This window comes from Hypanus sabinus, chromosome 7, assembly GCF_030144855.1.
Source record: "Hypanus sabinus isolate sHypSab1 chromosome 7, sHypSab1.hap1, whole genome shotgun sequence".
Taxonomy (NCBI): Eukaryota; Metazoa; Chordata; class Chondrichthyes; order Myliobatiformes; family Dasyatidae; genus Hypanus; species Hypanus sabinus.
The window spans coordinates 15,409,373-15,432,192 of record NC_082712.1 but is presented as its reverse complement, the minus strand read 5'-3'; the positions used below and the strand labels follow the sequence as shown (position 1 = coordinate 15,432,192).

The 22,820-nt window shown below is 47.8% G+C and overlaps 1 long non-coding RNA gene across 1 annotated transcript; it reads right to left on the bottom strand.

The window, feature by feature from the left end:
- Positions 1–7,791: 7,791 nt before the first annotated feature.
- Positions 7,792–21,324, bottom strand: LOC132396578 (uncharacterized). Its single transcript, XR_009513027.1, has 3 exons — positions 21,146–21,324; positions 14,912–16,027; positions 7,792–8,253 (listed from the first exon to the last, which is right to left on the bottom strand). It is a non-coding gene; the product is annotated as an uncharacterized LOC132396578 (long non-coding RNA).
- Positions 21,325–22,820: the final 1,496 nt, after the last annotated feature.

Here is a 22,820-nt window from a genome sequence, read left to right as displayed (position 1 = left end):
TGAGGAAGTAGAAGGGTAGGTTAGTAAGTTTGCTGATGACACAGAGGTTGGGAGTGTTGTGGATAGTCTGGAGGGCTGTCAGAGTTTACAGTGGGACATCGATAGGATGCAGGACCGGGCTGAGAAGTGACAGATGGACTCCAACCCAGATAAGTGTGAAGTGGTTCATTTTGGTAGGTCCAATATGAAGACAGAATATAATATAAATGGTAAGACTCTTGGCAGTGTGGAGGATCTGAGAGACCTTGGGTTCTATATCGACTGGACACTCAAAGCACAGGTCGACAGTTTTGTTAAGAAGGTGTATAGTGTGTTGGCATTCATCAGCCGTGGGATTGATTTCAAGAGCTGTGAGGTAATGTTACAGCTATATGAGGCTTGGTCAGACCCCAGAGGGAGTACTGGATTCAGCTCTGGTCACCTCACTACAGGATGGATGTGGATACTATAGAAAGGGTGCAGAGGAGACTTACAAGGATGTTGCCTGGATTGGGGAGCATGCCTTACGAGAACAGGTTGAGTGAACTTGGCCTTTTCTCCTTGGAGCGACGGAGGATGAGAGGTGACCTGATAGAGGTGTATAAGATGATGAGGGGCATTGATCGTGTGGATAGTCAGAGGTTTTTTCCCAGGGCTGGAATGCCTAACACAACAGGGCATTGTTTTAAGGTACTTGGAAATAGGTACCCAGGGGATGTCAGGGGTAAGTTTTCCAGTGGAATGCACTGCCAGTGAAGGTGGTAGAGGCGGATACAATAGGGTCTTTTAAGAGACTCTTAGATAGGTACATGGAGCTTAGAAAAATAGAGGGCTATGTGGTAGGGAAATTCTAGGCAGCTTCTAGAGTAGGTTACATGGTCGGCACAACATTGTGGGCTGAAGGGCCTGTAATGTGCTGTAGATTTCTATGTTCTGTACTGTATGTCAGTGATAATAAACCTGATTCACTTTCAACCTGTGCCCCTAGATTTTGATTTCTCAACACTGGGAACAAGAGTGATTTTATACATCTCCCTCAGTACCCTGAGCTCTGAGGTTTAAAGCCTGCCGAACCTCCCCCTGTAACTTGAGCTCTCGAGTCTCAGCAACATTGCCGAAATGGTGCGACATTGCAGAAGTTTGGGATGCCGGGAGATTTTGGTGTTGCAGTGCGCGGTAAACAGTAATTACACTCACCCAGTGGCCACGCTACCTCCTGTAGCTAATAAAGTGGCCACTGAGTGTATGTTCGTGGCCTTCTGCTACTGGAGCCCATCCACTTCAAGGTTTGACACGTGTGTTCAGAGATGTTCTTCTGCTCTCTTCTTCTGTCGGAATCCGATGACGACATCCACTCCTTTAACGGTGAGATCTTTGATGACTATACAGTCCTATCCTGGACCCACAAGCTCTACTCCAGGTGGGACATGTCTATGTGGTAGTGATGGCAACCATGGCTGCATTTCTCCTGGCTCGCTCCTGCTGTCTTCTGGTTGTTCTTTCCATCTCCAGAATATGAACCCGGTCCCTACACACAGCTGTCGCCAAGTGTTATGGTCGGCAGCAACATCATCCAGGTCCTCAGGTCTGATCTTGCACTTCCTTAAAGCATTTTTCATCTGATCCTTGTCGCGCTTCATCGGCCCTCCAGCTAAGCGTCGACCATGATGTAGCTGGCCATATAACACTCTGCGGGGTAGCCGACATGGGGGCATCCTTATCACGTGCCCCAGCCACTGCAGCTGACGCTGGGTGATCATGGCCTCAATACTTCTGCAGTTGGTCTTTAAAAATATTTCAGTGTGAGGCACCCGCTCATGCCATGTAATTCCCAGGATGCACTGGAGGCAGTTTATGTGGAGGTGCTCCAAGGACTTGATGTGACGGCTGTAGGTTACCCAAGCTTCACAGCTATAAAGGAGGGTGGTGACACAGACCGCTTGGTATACAGCGACCTTTGTGGAGGGACGAAGGCTCCTGTTCTGAAAGACTCTATGCCAGAGTCTCCCAAAGGTGGCTGATGCCTGTTTAATGCAGCTCTGGATGTCGTTGTCAATGCCGCTATCCTCAGAGAGAATGCTCCCTAGATATTTGAAAGATGGCACTTCTGACAGCTTTTCATCACCAACAGTGACGGCAGGTAAGGTGGGTGGGACACTGGCACTCCATTGGCAAACCACTTCTGTCTTGGTGGTATTGACGGTCAGCCCCATCCTGCTGTATGCTCTCACCACCACAGTAAGGACAGTCTGAAGATCCTCCGGAGTGTGGGCCACAAGAGCACAGTCATCTGCATACTGCAGCCCCAGGACCTGCTCTCTATGGAGTTTGGTGGCTGCGTGGAGCCTCCTGATGTCAAAGAGGTTGCCGTCTAATCTGACATCCACCGCCACACCACTGCTGTCTTCAATCTCGTGGTGAAGAAGCTTGGTAACACATGAGGAAGATATTAAAGAACTAGCTCTAGCACGCACCCCTGCCTCACCCCTGTGCGTACAAGGAAGGGCTTGGACTCTTGTCCTCCTATGGTCACCTGGGCAGTCATCCCATCGTGGAACTGGAAGAAGGATGTTAATAAATTTATTGGGACAGCCAAACCTGAGGAGAACATCCCATAGGAGCTCTCTTTGCACAGTGTCGAATGCTTTGGACAAGACCATAAACAGGTCCTGATGTTGCTCCCGGCACTTTTCCTGAAGCTGCCGGGCTGTGAAAATCATGTCGATCTTGCTCCTGTTCTTCCTAAATGCACACTGCGATTCAGGCAGCATTGACTCGGTGATGTTGCTGATGAGTCTCTGAAGAATCACCTTAGCCAAGACCTTTCCAGCAACAGAAAGGAGTGATACACCCCTACTATTACCGCAGATGGCCTTGTCACCCTTGTTCTTATAAATTGCATTTCTCCATTGCTGTGGGATGTTCTCATCAGTCCAGGCCTTGGTGATGTACCGGTAGAGGGTGCGCATACACATGTATCCTCCGTTCTTCAGTAACTCAGCATGGACATTGACAGTACCAGGGGACTTGTTGTTCTTAAGAGAATGGACAGCTGATAGAACCTCCTGGAAGGTTGGTGGTAGACTGAGGTCGTGGATAGGAGGAAGTTCAGGCAGTTCGTCCAGGACAGTGGGGTCTGCGTCAGAATCCTGATTAAGCAGGGTGTTAAAATGCTCAGCCCACCTCAGCAGAATGGTATTCTGATTCTTCAGAAGTGTTAGACCACCTGCTGTTTTCAGGGGAGTAACGCATCGTTTTATTGGGCCGCAGATGGTTTTGACAGCATTGTAAAAATTATGCACATCATTATTATTGGCAAAGGACTGGATTTCTTGTGCCTTCTCAGTCCACCACTCATTTTGCTTGGCCCGTATTGCCTTTTGCACTTTCCTCCGAGCTGCCTGCCAATGTTGTCTGATGGTGACGGATGAAGGGTTGTCTAAAGTTGCCCGGTGTGCTTTGTGCATGTCCTTAAGCAAGCTGTGGATGGTATCTGAGTTATCGTCAAACCAGTCTTGGTGGTTTCTGCTCTTTTGGCCGACAGATTGGGCTGCTGCCTCAGAGAGTGCAGAGCTGATATAGGTCCACTGTTGTTCCATGGTATTTTCTGAACTCAGACAAGGTTCCAGCTCCCTTAGTTTCTCAGCTAGGATGCGTCGAAGCTCAATTCTTGCTTCTGTGTTTCTCAGGCGGTTGCAATTTAGCTGCTTTTTATTGGGTTTTTGCAGCTGCAAGGGGGGGGGGGGGGGTTGCACTTTCATATGGAGCTTGGCCACAATCATACGATGGTCAGTCCAGCACTCTGCACCTCTCACGGCACGGGTGATGAGAACATTCTTGATGTCACTACGTCTCATAATGATGAAGTCAGTCATGTGCCGAAGTTTAGAGTGAGGGTGCATCCACGAGGTCTTATATTTTGGCTTCTGCTGGAGATGGTGTTGGTTATGGTGAGGTTATGCTCAGAGCAAAGAGTAAGTCGCCTCATGCCATTTGCATTGACCTTGCCAATACTATGCCTACCTAGCACTCCACTCCATATCCTGTTGTTCTGTCCCACACTAGCGTTGAAGTCCCCAAGCGGCAGGATCTTATCATTCTTCGGGATCCGGAAAAGAGCTTCATCTAATGTCTGATAAAAGCATTCCTTGGCCTCATTCTCAGGTGGCAAAGTTGGTGTGTAGGCACTGAGAAGTGTGGCATAACGTTTCTTTGCTGGGGGAGGGTCATTAGTCTTTCACTAATGCCAACAGGTGTTTCTGAGACTTGGTAGGAAGGTGTTCTTGATGGCCAATCCTCCTCCGTGGAGATGTTGTCCACCTGGGGGGGGGGGCAAACCCTTTCCAGAAGGTGGTGTAACCCATGCCCTCCTCTGTCAGGTCTCACTCCGCTCGGCAGCCATCAAGGCTGTTCTCCGGTGAGGTCTGTCAGAGATGCCATGCGAGTCCAGGAGAGTCCTTACATTCCTTGTTGCCAGTTTGAGGTTGTACTGTTTCTTATTTTGACCGCAGTGGTGGAATAGCCCGATAGGCTCGGTAACCTATCCAAGTGAGTGACTGAATGGGCAATTTTTAAGCCTTCTTTTCTAGGCCCTCCCCCAATTGGGGTGAGCAGCGCGGTCCCTAAGTAGGGCTGCTCAGTTGCACGGGGGTCTGCAGAAAACATCTGCCACTCAGTCCCAGCTGCCAGTGACCAGATACCCTGTGCCGTGTTCTGACCAGAAGTTCCCAGTCCATTCATACCTGCTCCCATTGCCAGACACCCCATCACCGTCAGACTTCAACCATAGGTAAGGTCCAGGTATTGTTCACCATGGTCAGAGGTGGAGACCTGCGCAAGGAAGGTATTAAAGTGCCACAGGGGGTAGCATTATCTTCACCATGATGAGGTACATCCCGGTGGCAAGGGTGAACCCAGGACAACTGATCCCACATCCTGGCTGCAGGAGGCTGCCGGGTCCTTGGTCTGTTAAGGCCCGCCTATTGCGCGCCACCAGCACATTGCTTTTCTGTCAGGGTGTGCTCCCTTAGCCTTGTCTCAACAGACTTCCCACAAGGCAGTGGGGCTATTTACCCATAGCTGGGACAGCTATGTTCTTCTGCACATCACTGTTGTAACATGGGGTCATTTGAGTTACTGTCTCCTTCCTGTCAGCTTGAACCAGCCCGGCCATTCTCCACTCATCTCTGTCATTAACAAGGTGCTTTCGCCTGCAGAACTGCCAGTCACTGTTTTATTTTTCACATCATTCTCTGTCAACATGGAGACTGATATCTGTATAAGTCCCAGGAGATCAGCAGTTTCTGAGATACTCAAACCACCCCGTCTGGCACCAACAATCATTCCACAGCCAAAGTCACTTAGATCACATTTCCTCCCCATTCTGATGTTTGGTCTGAAGAACTGAACCTCTTGACCTCGTCTGAATGCTTTAATGCATTGAGTTGCTGCCACATGATTGGCAGATGAGATATCAAACATGTGGACAGGTGTACCCAATAAAGTGGCCACTAGAATTAGGAATATTAATAGAGATTGATGGTGCTGGAATTTGGAGCAACAAAGAATCTGAGGATTGAGCAGCATCTGTGGAAACCACGCCGTGGTATATTTAAAGCAGAGGTTGGTAGGTTCTTAATTAGTCAGGGTGTCAAAGGTTACGGGGAGAAGGTGGAAGTATAGGTTGAGGGGGATAATAAATCAGCCATGACTGAATAACAGAGCAGAGTCAATGGGCTGAAGGGCCTAATTCTGATCTATGTCTGTTGCAGTGGGGTCTCACTGTGTGCTGGCGTGGGCCACTTCATGAGTTGTGGATGGCTCTGGTGTTTGGACCAGCAGCTCCCGGGCAAGTTTTGGCAGAGGGGTGTGCCAGCTGAAGTGGAATCTCTTCTTTTCCGTCGGCACTCCTGCAGGCATCAGATCAACAGCAGGCCAGTGCGGTGATCTCATCTCCTCGCTGCGGTTTCGGAGAGTTAGTGTTGCAGAATGCTGGGGCAAGTCACTACAGGCTGTTAGACTCAGAACTTAGATATTCAGAATGAGATAATAATCGTGGGCTTCTCTCTCTGCCCTGACTGACAAGAACGACTGTATGTGCTCCTTACAGACCGCGGTGGGAACTGATTCTGAGTCACAGCCATGGTAACAGTATTACACTGGCGGCTGCACTACACCACCTCCACAACTCATTTCCAGCAACAGACACACAAGAGATTCTGCAGATGCTGGAAACCTTGAAAACCACTCCACCCCTCAAACCTCTGTGGTCAGCACAACATTCTCCGTAACATCTGCTATCTCAAATGGAATCCCACCAACAAGCACATCTGTCCCCCCCTCCCCCAGTGTTTGCTTTCTATGAGGCTCCCTCATCCCTCATCCATCCATCCCTCCCTCCTGACACTTAGCCCTGCAAGTGGGGCGAGTGCTCTTTCACCTCCTCCCTCACTACCATTCAGTCCTCCCAGATGAGGCAGTCAGACGTGTCTGGTGCTCCCAGTAAAGCAGGATGCTTTCTCAGGGGGGGGGGGGATGCTGCTTCGTCAAGCACCGCAGAAGCCAGGATTTCCTGCTGCTCACCCATTCCTGTCCCCATTCTGACACACCAGTCCATGCCCTCCTCTCCTGCCACGATGAGGCCACATTCAGGTTGGAGGAGCAACTCCTCGTAGCCTCCAACCTGATGGCGTGAACATCGATTTTACTACCTTACAGTACTTTCTCCTCTCCCCCTTCTCTCTTTTTCTATTCCCCATTCTGGCTCTCTTCCCATCCCTTCTGTTTTCCTTACCGCCCCCCCCCCCCCCGGTTCCCCTCCTCCATCCCTTTCTCCCTGAAGGTCCACCCTTATCTCTTACCAGACTTCTTGGTAGAGATATATACATGAGGGATATTTAAGATTGGGACATGGATGATAGGAAAATGGAAGGCTATATGAGAGGAAAGGGTTAAACTGATCTTAGAGTAAGTTAACAGCAGGCACAGCTTTGTGGGTTGAAGGGTCTCACTGTGCTGTAATGTTCAATGTTCTATGGTTCCATTTAATATCGGAGTATAAGTTGAATCTGTATACTGAATGTATACTGTGTAAGTTCCTGAAGACTGTTACAGATGAGGGTGGAAATAGGGTCAAGCTCCCACTAACTATCAAATGCTTCCAATGGTGCACACCTCCAGTTGTTTCTGATAACCAAGTCCAACTCCTGGTCTTCTCGTGCAGCTTAGCTACTAAACCCAGCGGAACTGTTTCTACTGACAGGAGAGGAGTGGGTTATTTAAAACCAGTCGCTTCGGGTGTATGGGGCTCATCGGCAGCTTACTCAGGAGAAGGAAATCCCCGGTCTCAAGCCTCCACCACTTTGTGGCTATACCCACTCATGGGGAAGGCTATGGGAGTGAACCCCGAGGGAAAAATCTGGAGCGGGAATCTCTAAGGCAGTCCTACATTGAGTTCGACACTGACCGGCAATTCTGTAGTGCTGCTGGTACCAAACTGTACCGGTCTCTGCTGTTTCTTTGGGAGAGGGGGAGCTTGCTACATGGGCAAAGCCTTCTCTCCGTATCGTACTGCGCTGGCGTGCGTATCTAGACAACCAGGGCACAACACCCATGGCTGACCCTGACTGACAAAGGCCTCACATACAGTGTACAACCTGAAATTCTTACTCTTCACAGACATCTATGCAACAGAATACCTGAAAAAATGAATAACAGAAAATCATTAGAACCCCGACGTCCCCCCCTCCCACACACAAGCAGCAGCAAGTCATCAGCCCTCCTCTTCCCCCCCGCCCCCCACCGTCCCAGCTATAGCAGAGACTACGGTCTGGAGTTCATCAAAACCCAGCAGCTCGACACCCACAGGCTCTCTCGCACCGACATTCCTGCCACAGCGAGAGCGAGACCAAAAGCTCGCTGTTTCCAAGTTACGGTCTTCAGCACTGCTTTATTTCAAGCTTCACTGACTCGATAATCGACAGCAAACTGTATCTCAGCATCGAGACAGAGATCTCCCACGTGCTAGGGCCTCTGACAGCTGCACACGCTGTGTCGATGTTCCGAACTCCCGTAAAGCTTCAGTCAGTGACACCAGCAAGGAATCGGGTTGTCTACAGAGCTGCACAAGGCCACACCCCGAAGGCGGATGTCTTCCAACTTGCTCCTGGAAACACCAAAAACAAGAGTGTACTTGGTGAGCTCTGAGAGAGGACCCCGCTGCCACGGAGAACAACAGTTTGTGTACAGTTGTAGATCACGGACTCCGACAGGACCCTAGACACATTGAAAAGGAAAGAAGAGACATCAGAGGGAAGAATTTAATCCACGTTCAATGTTCTAACTTTTATCTTCTGTGCTTTACACTCAGTGCCTCCTTTTTAGACCATAAGACATAGGAGCAGAATTAGGCCATTTGGCTGATTCTTTCTTTCCCCTCCTTGGCCCCACTCTTAACATAAGAAATAGGAGCAGGAGTCGGCCATCTGCCCTGTGGAGCCTGCCCCGCCATTCAATAAGATCATGGCTGATCTGACCATGGACTCATCTCCACCTACCTGCCTTTTCCTCATAACCCTTAATTCCCTACTATGCAAAAATCTACCCAACCTTGTCTTAAATATATATACTAAGGTAGCCTCCACTGCTTCATTGGGCAGAGAATTCCACAGATTCACCGCTCTCTGGGAAAAGCAGTTGCTCCTCATCTCTGTCCTAAATCTTCTCCCCTGAATCTTGAGGCTACGTCTATGTTCTAGTCTCACCTACCAATAGACACAACTTTCTTGCCTCTATCTTATCTATCCCTTTATATGTTTCTATAAGATCTCCTCTCATTCTTCTGAATCCCAGTGAGTACAGTCCCAAGTGATTCAACCTTCCCTCACAGTCTAACCCCCTCATCTCTGGAATCAACCGGGTGAACTTCCTCTGCACCACCTCCAAAGCCAGTATATCCTTCCTCAAACAAAGACACCAGAACTGCACACAGTACTCCAGGTGCGGCCTCACCAGTACCCTGTATAGTTGCAGCATGACCTCCCTGCTCTTAAATTCAATTCCTCTAGCAACAGGGGCCAACATTCCATTTGCCTGCTTGACAGCCTGCTGCTCGTGCAAACCAACCTTTTGCGATTCATTCACAAGCACTCCCAAGTCCCTCTGCACAGCAGCATGCTGCAATTTTTTACCACTTAAATGTAACGTGCTGTAAGGTTTCACTGCTAATGTAATGGCCTCTCTGTAATGTCTCACTGTTAAGGTAATGGTTTCTCTGTAGCAGTAATGACTAGAGATAACGGGGCATGTTAGCCAATGAGTGAGATGTTGTTCTTTCTTGTGTGTCTGGGAGTCGGGAATTCACGGACTTTTGCCAGGCAAGAGAATGGTCTGTTTCTTTACTAACCACAAAGTCAAATTAAGAATTATAAAGCTCAAACGTTTAATCGCACATTGTGTACTGTTTGTTATTTCACTACTAATTTGTAATAGGGGACACTTCGTGCAGCATCCACCCAAACGAGATTTCTTAAGTTTGGTTATTACGCCCTATATTAAGCCACTAACCGAACTGAGAGTTCCATAAATAATGATCTGCTCTTTTATTATTCCTTCCAAAGTGGATGATCTCGCATTTACCAACATTGTATTCCATCTGCCAGACCCTTAACCTCTCACTTAACCTATCTATATCTCTCTGAAGAGTCTCTGTATTTTCTGTAGAATTTGCTTTTCCATTAGTAATACCCCCTACTATTTAGTTTAAGGCCCTTTCCACAGCCCTAGTTCTGCGATTTGCTAGGATCCAGGTCCTGTCACAGTTCAGATGAAGCCCGTCCCAATGGTACAATTCCCTCTTCCCCAATCCTGGTGCCAATTTCCCATGAATTCAAACCTACTTCTCCCACACCAATCCTTGAGCCACGCACTTAACTCTCTAGTCTACTTGACCCTGTTCCAGTTTGCATGTGGCTCAGGCATTAATTCACAGATTACTGCCTTTCTGGTTCTGCTTTTTAATTTAGTCCCTAGTTCCTCAAATTCACTCAGCAAAACCTCTTTCCTCATTCTGCCTATGTTGGTACCCTCATGGACCACGACAACTGGATCTTTCCCTTCCCACTGCAAATTCCTCTGCAGGTCAGATAAGATGTCCCAAACCTGGCCAGCAGGCACACAACACAGCCTTCGGGATGCTCTATCCTCACGACAGAGAACTCTGTCTTTTCCCCTGACCATACTATCCCCAATTGCCACTACATTTCTCTTCTCTCCCCCTCTTGAATGGCTCCCTGAACCACGGTGCCACAGTTAGGGTGCTCATCCCCCACTCTCATCCACACAGGGAGCAAGAATCTCAGCCCTGCTGGACTAGCTCAAGGGCTGAGGCTTCTCCAGCACCGTCTCTTGGATCCCACTTCCCACCTCACTCAATCACACCCACTTGTCCCTGACCACAGACCGAATCTGAGGCAGCTGATCTAATGGGGTGACTATCTCCTGAAACAGAGAATCCCGGTAACTCCCCCCCCTCCCTGATGAGCCGCAGTGTTTGAAGCTCAGATTCCAGGTCATCAGCTTTGAGCCTGAGTTCCTCGAGCAGCCGAAACTCGCAGCAGATGTGGTCACCAGGAACCACGATGGAGTCCACCAGCTCCCACATCATGCTATACAACACATCACCTGATCCTGCGTCATCCCTACTTTATTTCATTAGCTGTAATTTAGTGACTGTTTATTCAACCACTACAAAAGCCTTACATGTGTCTCCCCACCGAAGCCCTTGAGACAAAGCCTCAAATTCCCGCTCCTACATTGGTCCACTCACACAATGGCCACTCTGCTAATGATTCGCAAATCAACCGGTCCACCGTCAATGCGCTGAGCCCCGCGAAACGCTCCTTTCTTAAACTCTTCTCCCCAACCTGCACGAAGCTCTCTGTGAATCAATTGGTGCGCCGCTAATACAGACTGCTGTCCGTAACTTTGATGCCGTGTCCAATTGAGAACCTATCAAGATCTGCCTTAAATACACCCAAAGACCTGGCTGCCACAGCCGCCTGTGGTAACAGATTCCACAAGTATACCTTCTGTGCCTATGCTCTAAACCCTCGACAGCATATGAAAACACCTTATCCACTTGTTCTTGGTAGACTGCGTGGGATTGTCCGCACATTTTTTAAATGGCAGATGTGGACCCTGCTGACCTTTACCACATTGGGCTTTCTTGGCAAGAGGAAGTTGTGGTGACTGCATCACCCGTTCATGGATGCTGACAGTTGTAATGAGGAACTGTGTCTGGTGGCAGGTTCTTCCTCCCAGTCTCCTACAACAGCATGCCCCAGGCCACAGCCTCTCGTGTCAAGGACAAGGGAAGTGGGTGCAGGAGGACAGCTCTGCTGCAGCTCCCCTTCCACACTTACATTCAGGCTTATTTATCACGTTTACAGTGAAATGTGTCATTTGCATCAACAATCAACACAACATGAGGATGTGCCGGGGGGGGGGGGGGGGCAGCCCGCAAGTGTCACCAGTCTCTCGGTCTCACCGAGATCGAGCCTCCAACCCCCAGACCCGCAGACTCTCTGACTTCGGGCCTCGGCCTCTGTGCTTGCCACCCTTTAGTTTCACCCTCCAGATCTTACTGACCTCTGAGTGTCAGCTCATCGATGACATCGAGCCTTAATCCTGGTATCTGGCCGGTCACACATCAGCCTATCCCCATTCCTCACCGTCACTGGGTCTGGACCTAGGAGCCCCCTCCCCAACAACACTGGGGTGGAGGGAAGGCACTGACACCAGAAGGACTGCAGGGGTTCTCCCCCGCCTTCTCAAGGCCATTTAGGATAGGCTATAAATTCTGTGGAGAACCCTTGATATAAAAACAAGCAGAGGTTCAGTAACCAGAGAACACTGACGTGGTTTGCTTTGAAAAAATAAAGCATTGTAGACACAGCAGGCGCTATGATTCAGAACATCTTGCTTGCAAGGGTGAACAGCAACCACCGAAAGCAGAAGTGGAAGAGAGTGACAAGGGTGAGAACTTATGAGGCAGCAGCAGCAAGCAGAACCCAAATCTGACTCAGAATCAGATTTATGATCACTGACACGTGTCCCAGGACATTGCAATACATAAAAATAGCTATGAATTACAATAACAATACGTAAACAATAAATAGTGCACAAAGAGAGCAAAATGGTGAGGTCGTGTTCATGCGTTCACGGACTGTTCATAAATCTGATGGCGGAGGGGAAGTAGCAGTTCCTAAAGCATTGAGTGTGTGTCTTCAGGCTCCTGAACCCCCTCCCTGATGGTAGCAATGAGAAGAGGGCATGTCCTGGGTGAGGGGGCCCTCAGTGATGGATGCCGCCTTCGTAAGGCATCACTTTTCGAAGATGACCTTGGTCAGAAGGCCCACAATGGAGATGGCTGAGTCTGCAACCTTCTGCAGCTTCTTCTGACCCTGGGCAGTGGCCCCTCCACTCCAGATGCCCCAGAGCAACCAGTTAGAATGCTCTCCATGGTACGTCTTTGGTGATGTACCAAATCTTGCTGATTAGTACTCTTGTGCTGATAATGTTAAACACTTGGCTGTAATCGATTCTACACCCTACTCTCAGCCCATGTGTTAGCTTTGTAAAAGTGTGAGCATTTAGTTCTGGACAATCCGTTGCAGAAGTGGAGCTTTTGACGAGGGAGAGGGAGCAGAAGAGATTCACCAGGACGCTGCCTGGTTTAGAGGGCATGTGCAAGAGGTTGAACAAACGTGCGTTGTTTTCCCTGGAAAGGCAGAGGCCGAGGAGAGATCTGATAGAGCTTTTTCTCAGTGTTGAAATGGCTAATACCAGGGGGGCATTATTTAAGGTGGGAGAAGATACTTTCAAAGGAGATGCGGGGGTAAGTTTTTACAGACAGAGTGGTGGGTGCCTGGAATGTGCTGCCCGGGGTGGGGGTAGAGGCAGACATATTGGAGACTTTTAGGAGACATTTTGATAGACACATGGATGTGAGGAAAATGGAAGGATATGGACATTGTGTAGGCAAAGAGGAATAGTTCAGTTTGAAATTAATTGTTAGTTCAATTAGGCTAGCACAACACCTTGGGCTGAAGGGCCTGGGTTCTATTGCTGTCCTGTTGTGTGTCCTGTGTTGTAAAAGAACGTGAGAATTGTGAAATGCGGAGCCGAGAAAACCTGACTGGCAGGTCCGACAGGGCACCTCCTCTGCTCCCAAATAACAAAGAGAGGGAAAAACAAACGAGCTGAGCCAAAGGCAGACCCGTCATTCCTTGATGGGTAGAGCCCTTAGGAAAGCTTTTGGCACATTGTACTGAGCACAGGAGATGGGATGTTTTATTGATGGGGTGTAAAACAGTGGCGAGGCCTAATTTGGAGTATTGTGAACAAACACGAGGAAATCTGCAGATGCTGGAAATTCAAACAACAACACACACAAGATGCTGGTGGAACACAGCAGGCCAGGCAGCATCTATAGGGAGAAGCGCTGTCGACGTTTCGGGCCGAAACCCTTCGGCAGGTATTGTGTACAGATTTGGTTACCTACCTACAGGAAGATTGAAAGAATGCAGAGAAAATTTACAAGGATGTTGCCAGGACTTGAGTGACAGGGAAAGGTTGAATGGATTAGGACTTTATTCAGTGGAGCATGGGAGAATGAGGGGAGATCTGACAGAGGAATGCAGTATTATGAGGGGCATAGAGAGGGTAAATGCAAGCAGGCTTTTCCCACTGAGGGTGGGTGCAACTACAACTAGAGGTCATGGGTTAAGGGTGAAAGGTGAAATGTTTGTGGGGAACTTCCTCATCAGAGGGTGGTGAGAGTGTGGATCGAGCTGCTAGCAGAAATGATGGATGGGAGTTCAATTTCAATTCTTAAGAGAAATTTGGATAAATACAGGGGTGGGAGGGGTATGGAGGACTATGGTCCAGGTGTAGGGCCAATGTGACAAGGCAGATTAATATTTTGACACTGACTGGGCCTGTTTCTGTGCTGTAATGTTCTATGACTTGATACAGGCAGACATTCAGTTACCTGAGGCTTTGGAATCCAGTAATAACACCTGCTGGCTGCCACAGGCCCAAATGGAAACTGAGGTGTTGTACCTCAGGCATTTGTTGGGTCTTGCGGAAAGAGTACAGGAGCCTCCACACTGGGAATGGATTTCCTCTTCATGAACACGTGCATCCAGACCAGAGGGGGAGAGCCCCAAGTCTCCTGTTAATGCCCCATCACACTCCCACTTAGTATCCTCCTGTAAGGCAGACACAGGGAAAGGCACCTCAACTGCTGCCTGGGCATGTTGCAGCCTTCCTGATTGAATATGGAAGTCTCCAACCTCAGGATGAAATTCATTCGTTAATGACACGTAGATTGAAACACAGAACTATCAGCCAGTGACTGGTACAATAATATCTTCAAACAATATTGGGATGGCTATGGATTGGAAAGGATTAGAACAGTGTTTCCTAATCTTTTCAGCCTAACATCCCCTAAAGCACTTTCATACCTGTCAACACCCCTTTTAGGCACAATATTCTTTCTGGCATCCACATCATGTAAAAACATGTCTACTGTATGCTAAAGTGAGAAAAATGATACTGCATAATCAAATGTTTATTTGTATTTAAACTTAGTTTACACAGTATCTGTGAGCTGTATAGCAGCTTCGATATCATTGTGATCCTTGAGCTTGATGGTTTTTAGCAAGAGTTGAAATATCTGGTTCAAGTTGTGGCAGCAAAAGCTTTAAGTCCCCATGTGTAACGATGTCCAAGTGGTTTCTGTTTCTTGTGAGTATGTGGCTCACTGCACTGAAGCCTCTTTCAACAAGGTAGGAGGGTGGAAATGCAATTAAGAGCAGTTTGGCTCTTCTCCAAAGACCAGGAAACTTCATCTGACAGTGTAGCCACTTACCCCAAAAGCCGACATTTTTGAAAAACATTTTCGCTTCTTCATCTTTCTGAATTTTGATCATTTCTTCTTGCAAGCCCTCTTCCTGTTCTTCCACCTTGCAAAGAAATGGGTTAATTACCCAGTACAGAATTCCCAGATTGTTCAAATCCTTGAGTCGATTCTGAAAATCCTTCTTCAGTGACTGCAGGTGTAAGCAGTACTCTTGCAAATCACTGTCTGTGCATACTTTCTATGCAGGGAAACTGCGAGAACATTCTTCCAATGTTTTATATATTTTCAATCTTCCAATAAAAGTAGGCTTTTATGCATGGATTAAATTGAAATTCTCGCCCCGCAGTTTCATATTTACAATGTTCATTTTCCCATACAGATCGGCTAGGAATGCCACATCTCCATGTAGAATTTCAATCTTGTTCCCAAGCTCTTGTTGACTTTGAGCAAAAAAATCAACCACAGTGTCAAAAAGATCGAAGAAACGTTCTAAGCAGCAACCTTTTGACAGCCAACAGTTCGGTGTGAAGAAGCAAGCATCCAAACTCTTCATCATTATCTTGGCATCACTGGTGAAATATTCTGCTATTTACTGGTTGAGTGCAGATATTACAAGAGCCATGCTTGAACAAATTCACTGACTGAGGTTTTTAGCTGGGTGATGAATTACACAATGGATTGCAAACAGCCTTGGAATCTCTTTTTCATAGATGCCACTAAACCAGCATGGTGACCTGTCATACATGTTGCTTCATTGCACAAGAAATTGTGTTCCTAATTGGAATACTTTTAGCCTTAGTATACATTTTGAGTTTGTCATAGGTTGATTCTCTATTGAAATTTGTTAGTTACTTTGAAAATTACGCTGACAAGGATTCAGATTGGAAATCGAATGTTAATCACGATAGAGCTGGTGTTCTGCAAGTTACCTTTATACCATTTGAGTTAGCACAATTGTCCAATCACTTGAGGTCTCATAATCCCCAAAGATGGTTCTTGACTGCACATGTGAAGCCAAGGTCGCTTTGAACACGTCCTTGGGGTCGGCAGGGTCACTGATTGGCTCTGTTTCACCATCTGGTTCCGGCCCCCGCTGTATTGTTGTACAACCTGTTTTCCATATATCTGTGCAGAAAGATGAAAGCGTGAACTTTCTTACCAACTGTTGGATTGCATGATCTTGTTCTGTGCTGCAAGTGAAGGGGAACTGTTGGGCACCCAGGTTACTAATTTATGCATCTCCAATAATGTCTGTTTGGTTGGCAAGTTGGTGCTAGGGAAATTCTAGGCAGTAGGTTACACGGTCGGCACAACATTGTGGGCCGAAGGGGCTGTAATGTGCTGTAGATTTCTACTCTCTGCGTTGGGATGAGATTCCCGAGTTCAGACACATTGTGATGACGAGTGCTCACCGCCTGCAGAGCAACACTCACAACATGCTGGAGGAACTCAGCTGGCCAGGCAGCATCTATGGAGAAAAGTGCAGCTGATGTTTCGGGCCGAAACCCTTCGGCAGGACTGGAGAGAAAAAAAGCTGAGGAGTAGATTTGAAAGCTGGGGGGTAGGGGAGAGAGAAATGCCAGGCAATAGGTAAAATTTGGAGGGGGAGGGATTAAGCAAAGAGCTAGGAAATTGATTGATGAAAGAAACAGAAGGCCATAGAAGAAAGAAAAAAAGAGAGGGGAGGAGCACCAGAGGGAGGCAATGGGTGGGCAAGGAGATAAGGTGAGAGGAGGACAAGGGGGTGGGAAATGGTGAAAGGGGGAGAAGGCGTTACTGGAAGTTTGAGAAATCGATGTTCATGCCATCAGGTTGGAGGCTACCCAAACAAAATATAAGGTGTTGTTCCTCCAACCTAAGTGTGGCCTCATCACGACAGTGGAGAAGGCCATGGACGGATATATCGGAATGGGAATATAGATAAGCCTGCCGAGCTAAGGTTCTCCCTGTGTTCCAGTGCCTCATCCTTTTTCTTGGAAGTGCCTGCTCTACTAATGGTCAATCAGGTCTTGTGTCTCCTTAGGGTGCCGCTTACTGCTCCTCCACCACCCCCCCCAAGAATTTTGAATGTGTCCCAGTGACTTCTGTTTTTGCTAATGCCCCCTTAGCACATGTAACCAACCCTGGTGGGAATAACTGGATTAGAGGGATATGGGTGAATGGGACGAGCTTAGATAGACACTTGGGTTGGAATGGACCAGTTGGGCCGAATGGACTGTTCCCCTGTTGTATGACTTTATGACTCTATTTCTGTTGCTGTCATCTGTAAGATGAACAGTTTGTTTTTTACCCTGCTTTAAGTTCTGGGAATGAACCCGGTTCGATCTGCCCGGCTCCATTTCACAACCACAGTCTCGCTGTCTGACTGTTTCCATTCACTTACTGACCAGAGAACCCTCTTTATAATTTCACCCTGTCAGGGCCAACCTCCTCTCTTCTGCCCCCAAGCCCCAGCTTCTTCTCTCTCCTTCCCAGGTCAGGCCAGGGGGTCTTGGATCTGACTCTCTGACCTGCTGAGTATTTCCAGCTACTTCTGTCTGAGCAGGAATTCAGATGTCAGAAAGCTGAAACAAAAACCAGAAATTGGTTATTGCTTACTTGGCTTCACTCTCCACAGATGCTGCCTGACCTGCTGAGTATTTTATAACTCTTTCTGTTGGAGCTAGAATTAGTCATAGGTCAGAGGATACTACAGCACAGAAAAAGGCTCTTTGGTCCATCTAATCTGTGCTGAACCATTAATTTGCCTATTCTTATCGAGCTGTACCCAGTTCATACCCTCCCATCCATGTATCTATCCAAATTTCTCTTTTTAGCCCCAAGGTGATAAATCTGAGCAATTTGTTGCCACAGGTAGCCATGGAGGGCAAATCACTGGATCTACTTAAGGCAGAGGTTGACAGGTTCTTGATTAGTCAGGGCATCAAAGGATTTGGGGAGAAGGCAGGAGATTAGGGCTGGAAGGGAAAGTGGATCAGCCATGTTGAAATGGCACAGCAGGCTCAATGGGCCGAATGGCCTAATTCTGCTACAATATCTTATGCTCTTATGTTGAAATTTAACCGACATCCACCACTTTCACCGGCAGCTCATTTCACACTCACACCGGCCTCTGAGGGAAGAGGTTCCCCTTAAACAGTTAACTTTTTACCTTTAACCTCTGACCTCTAGCTCTAGTCTCACCCAACCTCAGTGGATAAAGCCTGGTTACATTTACCCTCTCTTAACCCTTTGGAATTTTGTATGCCTCTATGAAATCTCTCCTCAATCTACTACATTCTGGGAAAGAAGTCATAGCCTATTCAAGCTCTCCATATAACTCATGCCTCACAACAGCCTTGTAAGCTTTCTCTGCGATCCTTCAATCGTATTAATAGCATTCCTGTAGGTGACCAAAACTGGATGTTTACGAGGATTTTTCTGGGGCTTGAGGATCTGAGTATAGGGAAATTTTGAATCGGTTTTGACTTTTTTCCCTAAGAACGCAGAAAATTAAAGGGGGATTTGATAGAGGAATACAAAATGATGAGGGGTATAGATATGGCAAGGGTGACCAGGCATTTCCACAGAAGCTACAACTAAAGGTCATTGGTTAAGGGTAAAAGGTAAAATGTTTAAGGGGAACATAAGAGAAAGTTCAAAGTTCAAAGTAAAATTTATTATCAAAATACACACACGTCACCACATACGAGCCTGAGAAGTCTTCGCTCAGAAGGCGCTGAGAGTGTGGGATGAGTTGCGAGAGGAAGTGGTGGATGTGGGGTTGATTTCAATGCTAAAAATAAATTTGGATAGGTACATAGATGGGAGGGGTATGGAGGGCCATGGTCCAGTACATTTCAATGGGAGTAGGAAGGTTCATGGTTCAGGACAGACCAGAGGGGCTGAAGTACCTGTTTCTGTTCTGTGCTCAATGACTCGACGCCTCGATGACATTTAGAAGACTCTTAGATACAGGAGGCACATGGATGACAGAAAAATAGAGGGTTATGTACAAGGGAAGGGTTAGATTGATCTTGGAGTAGGTTAAAATGTTGTCCAAATTGTTGGGTGGAAGTGATTTTACTGTGGGCTGAAGGGCCAGTACAGTATTGTTTGTTCTGTGTTCTAAAACAGAAAGTGGTTAAGGTCAGGTTCAATTTTATTGTTATTCAATTGTACACATGTATACTGTGTACAAATGAAACAATGTTCCTCTGGACCAAGGTGCAAAATACAGTACACATAACTCACAGACCACACTGTACACATAACACAAACACAGCACAGTACACATAACTCACACACCACACAGTACACATAACACAAACACAGCACTGTACACATAACTCACACACCACACAGTACACATAACACAAACACAGCACAGTACACATAACTCACACACCACACAGTACACATAACCCTCACACAGCACAGTACACATAACTCACACACCACACAGTACACATAACCCTCACACAGCACAGTACACATAACTCACACACCACACAGTACACATAGCCCTCACGCAGCACAGTACACATAACTCACACACCACACAGTACACATAGCCCTCACGCAGCACAGTATACATAACTCACACACAGCACAGTACACATAACACAAACACAGCACAGTACACATAACTCACACACCACACAGTACACATAACCCTCACACAGCACAGTACACATAACTCACACACAGCACAGTACACATAACTCACACACTACACAGTACACATAGCCCTCACGCAGCACAGTACACATAACTCACACACAGCACAGTACACATAACTCACACACAGCACAGTACACATAACCCTCACACAGCACAGTATACATAACTCACACACCACACAGTACACATAACCCTCACACAGCACAGTATACATAACTCACACACCACACAGTACACATAGCCCTCACGCAGCACAGTATACATAACTCACACACAGCACAGTACACATAACTCACACACAGCACAGTACACATAACTCACACACCACACAGTACACATAACCCTCACACAGCACAGTACACATAACTCACACACAGCACAGTACACATAACTCACACACTACACAGTACACATAGCCCTCACGCAGCACAGTACACATAACTCACACACAGCACAGTACACATAACTCACACACAGCACAGTATACATAACTCACACACAGCACAGTACACATAACACAAACACAGCACAGTACACATAACTCACACACCACACAGTACACATAACCCTCACACAGCACAGTACACATAACTCACACACAGCACAGTACACATAACTCACACACTACACAGTACACATAGCCCTCACGCAGCACAGTACACATAACTCACACACAGCACAGTACACATAACTCACACACTACACAGTACACATAGCCCTCACGCAGCACAGTATACATAACTCACACACAGCACAGTACACATAACTCACACGCAGCACAGTACACATAACACACACCACACAGTACACATAGCCCTCACGCAGCACAGTACACATAACTCACACACAGCACAGTACACATAACTCACACACTACACAGTACACATAGCCCTCACGCAGCACAGTATACATAACTCACACACAGCACAGTACACATAACTCACACACTACACAGTACACATAGCCATCACGCAGCACAGTACACATAACTCACACACTACACAGTACACATAACACACACCACACAGTACACATGACTCACACACAGCACAGTACACATAACTCACACACAGGATAGTATACATAACACACACACAGCACAGTACACATAACTCACACACAGCATCGTATACATAACTCACACATCACACAGTACACATAGCACACACACTACACAGTACACATAACACACACCACACAGTACACATAGCCCTCACACAGCACAGTACACATTACTCACACACAGCACAGTACACATAACACACACACAGCACAGTACCCGTAACTCGGACAACTCACATTACACATAACTCACACCCAGCATAGTATACATAACCCTCACACCACACACAATAATATTGCCACAAATAAATTATCAAATTATAAAATATGTTCCAGAAGACTGACATTTAGTAGGAGGTGCATTTACAACACAAGTTAAAAAGAAAACCACATTCTGTAACGCTACTGCCGCTTCTGAAGTGATAGGACCAGAGTGTTGGTAGGGAATTCAGTAATGTTACAGCCTGGGGGAAGAAGCTGTTTCCCATACTAACAGTCCTGGTCCTAGTGCTACAGTACCTCCTGCCTGATGGTAGGGAGTCAAAGAGATTGCCGCACAGTTGACAATGCTGGGGTCCCTGTGTGCAGAGTGATGGATTGAAGAGAGACCGCAGTGACCTTGGGGTCATCTAAAGCTTTGCCTTCCCTCTCCATTGGTGCCAACTGAGCTGCTGAGTGTATCTAGCACTTTCTGGTATTCCCCCCTGGGAAGCAGCGCTGGGTCAGAAACACAGAGTAGAACTGTGACCCAAGGCTCTAATCATCTCTGTAAAACATTTGCAACAAAGGTTTCGTGCCAAAACAACGATAATGATGTAATTAAAACTCCAGTTTAGGGGCAAGGGTTGTTTCCCTGTTTGGTGGAAACAGCGTTGTGCAATGGAAGCTCAGGGTGACTGCTTCACAAGTGCGAGGTTTGTCCTGTGGTTGCCCCACGCGCAGCTTTGCCTCTCGCTGCTTTCCGGGATCCTGTGCACTGCTTTAGCACACACAGCACAGTGCAGGGTGGAGTCAGGGATTAGACACAGCCACATGTGCCTCCCACTGACATTGCAACAGCTCTAACAAAGAACACTGCAGTTCAATCCGCCCTCCGCCTGCTCTCCCACGGCTGTGTAGAGAATCCCTGTTGGATCAACCACCCACTCTCCTCCCTCCTTGTCCTGAATCCCATCACCACCCATACCCACTTCACACCCTATCCATTTCCCCTCCCCTCCTCTTCCATACCTCCACCTCCCCTCCTCCCGCAACTCCAAATCCACACCCTTCACATCCCCCAACTCCCCACCCCTCCCATCAGTCCAATTATCCTCCTCTCCAAATCCTCTCCCCTTCCCTTCCTCCCCTCACCACCTGTCCAACACCCCACCCCTCCAATTCACTCCCTTCCAACTGCCCTTTCCCACCCGTCCCACTCACTCCTCCCCTTTCCTCCCTTCCTACTCTCGCTTTCCCTCCCACTTGCTTCACTCTCCTCCTAACCCACCCCTCCACTTTTGCTTTCCTCCCACACCTCTCATCCCCCCGCCATCCATCTTCTCTCTCTTTCCTACTCGTAATCTTCTCCTTCCACTATTCTAAGGCTGTGCCCGCTGGTCCTAGACTCTCCCACTGTAAGGAAACACTCTCTCCACATGGTAACATATACTGTACTCTTTCAATCCTATTTACGTTGTTCCCATGCTCTGGCCAATACATCGCGGACTCCTCCTTCCCCCCACTGGTCATATCTACAAGAGACGTTGCAACGTCCATCATCAAAGGTCTGCACCACCCTGTCCAGGCCACCTTCTCAGAGCTCCCATGGGACGGGAGGTACAGAAGCCTGAAGTTCAGGAACAGCAGCTTTCCTTCAGCAAGTCTGTTCTTGAATGAACCCTAACCCTACCCCAATCACCCCCTCAGCACTGGAACCCTACAGACCACGGCACTACCCCAATCACCCCCTCAGCACTGGAACCCTACTCACCACGGCACTACCCCAATCACCCCCTCAGCACTGGAACCCGACTCACCACGGCACTACCCCAATCACCCCCTCAGCACTGGAACCCTACACACCACGGCACTACCCCAATCACCCCCTCAGCACTGGAACCCTACTGACGACCGGCATTACCCCAATCACCCCCTCAGCACTGGAACCCTACTGACGACCGGCACTACCCCAATCACCCCCTCAGCACTGGAA